This window comes from Corvus kubaryi, unplaced genomic scaffold (genome assembly GCF_017639235.1).
Source record: "Corvus kubaryi isolate FWS band 111438036 unplaced genomic scaffold, C.kubaryi_AGA036_p1.0 37352, whole genome shotgun sequence".
In the NCBI taxonomy this organism is placed as follows: Eukaryota; Metazoa; Chordata; class Aves; order Passeriformes; family Corvidae; genus Corvus; species Corvus kubaryi.
The window spans coordinates 2,216,733-2,221,478 of NW_024581114.1; the positions used below are offsets into that span (position 1 = coordinate 2,216,733).

General features: G+C 48.3%; 1 long non-coding RNA gene across 1 annotated transcript in view; it reads left to right on the forward strand.

Moving 5' to 3' along the window:
• The window catches only part of LOC121666512, a 17,821-nt gene that overhangs the window by 6,126 nt on the left and 6,949 nt on the right, over positions 1-4,746 (forward strand). The window contains exon 3 of the long non-coding RNA XR_006016677.1: positions 1,237-1,331. This is a non-coding gene — a long non-coding RNA (uncharacterized LOC121666512). The remainder of the gene's footprint in view (positions 1-1,236; positions 1,332-4,746) is intronic.

Below are 4,746 nucleotides of genomic sequence, written 5' to 3' on the forward strand. Positions count from 1 at the left end.
CCTTCCCTTCCCTTCCCTTCCCTTCCCTTCCCTTCCCTTCCCTTCCCGTGATTTTTTTGGGGAATATTGATGATTTTGGGGGGATTTTATGTCATTTTGGGGGGATTTTTGGGTGGTTTTAGGGGATTTTGGGTGGATTTGGGATTTTTTGGGGGACTTTTGAGGCATTTGGGGGGTTTTGGTTTCATTTGGGGTGATTTTATGGGAACTTTCTGTGATTTTGGGATGATTTTTAAGGAATTTTGAAGGCATTTAGGGACATTTGGGCGGGTTGGGGGGATTTGGGGGGGTTTTAGCAGAATTTTGGGTTTTTTTTGTCTGATTTTGTGGGAATTTTTTGTGACTGGGGGGATTCTGGGATCAGTTTGGGGGGATGGGGAGTTTGGGGGGGATTTTGCTTTATTTTGGGGTCAATTTTAGTGATTTTAGGGGAGTTTTAGGGGATTTTTGAGGGATTTGGGGAAGGATTTTGGGACCACCTGAAGTGGGGACCCAGGGTAAATTCCCACCAGGAATAGCAGGGAAAAGAGGGTGGGAATTTTTCCCTCCAGGCCCTGGTGTTATTCCACGTGGAGAATTCTCCCAAAACCAGCAACATCACCTTCAAATCCTTGGGAAGAGGCTGGGGATGGGAAAATCCAGGCTGTGCTGTTCCTGCAGGGACCACACAGGTGCTGGATTTATGGAGCAGGGAAACAAACCCGGAATTGTGTCCGTTTTATCCCAAAAAATTCCACCTGGATAACAGAGCTGTGTGGTCTGGCCGGGCCTCCCTCAGGAACAAACACAACCCACTTGCACTTCCAGCACTTTGCTCCCATTTATTTCTCTCCTGTTGGAGATGAAATCCTTGGAATAAGCCTGGAAAAGCTTTTGGGATCAGTGAGTATGGAATGGTTTGGGATAGAAGGGATTTAAAGATCATCCCATTCCACCCCCACCATGGGCAGGGACCTTCCAGTATCCCAGCCTGGCCTTGGACACTTGCAGGGATGAGGCAGCCACAGTTTTTCTGGGAATTCCATTCCCACCCTCACAGGGAGGAATTCCTCTGGCAGCTGAGAGAAAAAAAAATCCAGATTTTAGGAATTTTTTACCTCAGTTTCTCTGTGGGTCCTGAGCACCTATTTTGGATTTTCATGTGGAGAAAAGGGGTCGAAAGCTGCTGTGGTTTTTATTATTAATTATTTTTATCAATAATGATTTTAATCATCATCATTTTTCATTTTCCATGAGTTTCCCTTTGGGATAAGGAGCCTCCTCCTCCAAAATCTCCCTCAGGATCCATCTCTCCATGGGGACAGAACCTGGGACACCTCAGCCTCTCCCACGTGAGTGACAAGTGCAGGGTTTGTCTTCCCTCAATCCCCTGAGGGGATACTCCCCCCAAAATCACATAAAATCCCTCCAAATTCCCATAAAACCCCCCCAAACCCCTCAAATTCCCAATCTTTCCCCATTCCAGGTTGTCCCTGAGCAGTCTGGCCCCGTCCAGCACCTGCAGTTTTTGGGGTGGGGGCACCGGTAGCCCCAAAATCCTTCCCCAAATCCCCCCAGAATCCCCCAAAACTCCCCTAAAATCATGGAAATTGACCCCAAAATAAACCAAAATCCCCCCCAAACCCTCCCTCCCCTCTCAACTGCTCCCATCCTGGAGATACAGAGAGCTCCGAGCCTGGATTTTGGAATTTGGCTCCATCCCACCCCTCCCGGAGCGTTGGGTGCCTGCCAGCAGAGCCCCAGTAATTAATTCATTCATTAATTAACGCTGATTACGCAGCCTGTGCTCTGCCCCTGCACGTGCCCCTCTCGTTCTGAGCTCCTCCCAGCAGCCCTGAAAACAAAGTGGGGGATTTTTCCAGCTTTTCCATAGGGAATAAAGCCAAAATCCAAGGGATCTCCAAGCTGTGTTTGCTCAGGGAGCACTAAACCAGTTTTCCCAGTTTCCAGCGCAGTTGGGCACTGCGGGGGATCCATTGCCAGGTCCTGGAGATCTCGGATCCAGCAGATCCCCACCTCTGCCAGCTGGAAATTTAACCAAACCCCTGGAAAGAGGCAAAAATCTGGGAACAGCTGGGAAGAGAGGCCCTGGAGAAGCACCCAATAATTCTGAAATTCTGAGCCCACCAAGCCCAACCATTCACTCAGCACTTTTAATTCAAAATTGGATTTTAGGGATGGTTTTTTTCCTTAGATTTTAATGATTCCCACACCTGTCCCAAGCCTGACTGCCTGGAAAAGGGAATTCAATATTTTGGGAAGTGCCAGTGCTCCTGGAAAAGCTGCTTGGGCCAGCACTGGCTCTTCCAGACAGAAAAGTCTTTGAGGTCCAGATCTAGCTGGATCTAAATCCCTGGAATTCACTTCCAGGTGGTTGATACTTCCCAAAAAAAGAACTTGAGCTCGTGAAGGGCAGTTCTTTTCCCAGACCTTCTGGATCTCCATAGGAATCCCAGAATATCCAGAGCTGGAAGGGATCCCCAAGGATCATCCAACTCCTGGCCCTGCACAGGACACCCCCAAAAAGACCAGAATGTGGTTGGATCTTGGGATTTGGAGAAACTCCCCAAAATCTGGAGTCTCCTCTGGCCTGGGCTGTGGTGTCTGCAAAAATCAAGCAGGATGTTTTCCATATCCAAGATTTCTCCTTTATTCCATCTGTTCAGTCCCTCAGGAAGGACATTTCCGGAGCTCCTCTGCTCCAAAGGCCTGGAGAGAAACGAGACCACAAAAGTGTTGCTCACTTCAGAGAAGCCCTAAAAAAAATCCCAAGGGAAAAGACAAACAGGGAAATAAAACCCTCTGAAATCCATTGTCACTCCCAGATTCCAGGAATTTCCATGTGATGATTCCTTGCTTGATTTGAAATCCTTCCTGGCTGGTCTGAGGGAGCAGCTGAATTTATCACTCTGAGCTCAGTGTAAACAGCAGGGAATGAAATCTGTCCTGGGCAGATCCCAGGCCAGGGAAAGGCTGGGATGAGCTCCCAAACCTGCTCCCACATCTCCCTGCCCCACAGGAGTGAATCCACACAAAATCCTCGTGCCAATTCCCAAACATTGCTCTGCGTGGGCAAATCCCAAGTGGAAAAATTCCCTTTGGGGAAGGTGACAGAGCTGATTCCGGGGAGACAGCAGCTCCCAGGGAAAGGAGCCGGAGGGAGCACGGAGTCGCTGTCATGTTTGGCTCGGGATTCCAGGAGCACTGGAGTCCAACTGCCAGAAATCCGAGAGTCTGGAATGTGCACTAAAATAAATATTCCCTCCTGGGTGTTTATTTTGTCTGGAGGTTCCTGCTCAGGTTGACAGGGCTGCAAATCCCTGCCTCGGGATTCTCCAGGGCCTGTCAGTCTCCTGAGGTGGATTTTGGGATTTATCTGCTGCAAATCTTGGTCTCGTTCCTGCTGGGAGGGAAGGAATGAGGGCTGGAATTGTGCTGGGATGCTGTGGAATCCCAGAAGGATTCAGGTGGGATGGAATTGCAGGGTTTGCTGCTCCAGCCCTCACAAAAGGGACTTTTCCCTCTCTCAGGGAAGCAGAGAATCCTTGGAAATGTGTCCAGGTGGGATTTATCCAGGCCTGGGAAAGGCCTGTATGGGAGTCAGGCTGACAGGGCTGTAAATCCCTGTCTGGGATTCTCCAGGGCCTGTCAGTGTCCTGAGGTGGATTTTGGGATTTATCTGCTGCCAATCTTTCCCTCATTCCCTCATTAACTGGGAAATTAAATCCCATGTAAAGGTAGAAAATTCCATTTCCTTGAGTTGTTTTAGGGGAAAAGGGGACTAAAGAGAATTCCCCAACTCACTGCAACTGGTGTCTAAATCCTGGGAATTTCTCCCAACCCTGGGGCTGCACCAGCAGGAAAAATCGACTCCAAAATGATGGGAGCTCTCCTGAAAGGGACTGGGGGACATTCCTTGGTGGAAAATATGGGAATTCAGAGTAGTCAGAACATTTCCAAGCTCTTATTTCCCTATTTTTTATTTATTATTTCCACAGATTTATTCCTAATGAGAGAGAGAATTTTGTGGGAATAGCTGAGTCAGGGGGAATCAAGCAGTGACCCTGAGTTGTGGGATAAAGAAAGGGATCCTATTTCCATATTTATATCCCAGTTTACTCCCAAAGCTGGGGAAGTCAACAAGGAATAAAAGTGGGAATGGGAAAATTCCAGCAAGGAATGAGAGGTCAAATCAGAAATAAAGAAGAATAAAGTTAAATTCTGACTGTTCTGCTTGGAAATAAAATTGCCTAAAATCCCAAAAAGCAGGGAAGAGGGGGAAAGGTGACAGAATTCCTTGGAAGCTGTGCAATCCCAGAGTATTTCCCTGTGGGGAAGAGGAGATTCCAGCCTTGGAGAGCAGAGCACGGGAGCTTGGCTGTGCCCAGAGCGAATCCAGCTGATTTTCATTGCAGGAAATTTGGATTCATTCCCTGGGGGATTTAATTAGCCATGGAAGGAACTCTAATTAGGCTGGAGAAGAAAGGCCTGGGCCTCCTGTGAGGGAGAGCCAGGAGTTTTCCATTGTTCCCAAAGTAAACACTGGAGGCCTGGGCACGTTTGGGATGCAAGGAAAATCAAAAAGAGGGAGAAATGGATTCCAAGCTTAAAAAAACTAGGGAAAAATCTTTTCCAGGAGCGTGGTCCTGGCAGGAATCACTTGGGGGTGCAGCTGCAGCTTCAGCAGGCGTGGCTGGAATTGGTGATTTCTTGGGATAATTCCTTGGGGGGAATTGTGTGTTGGTG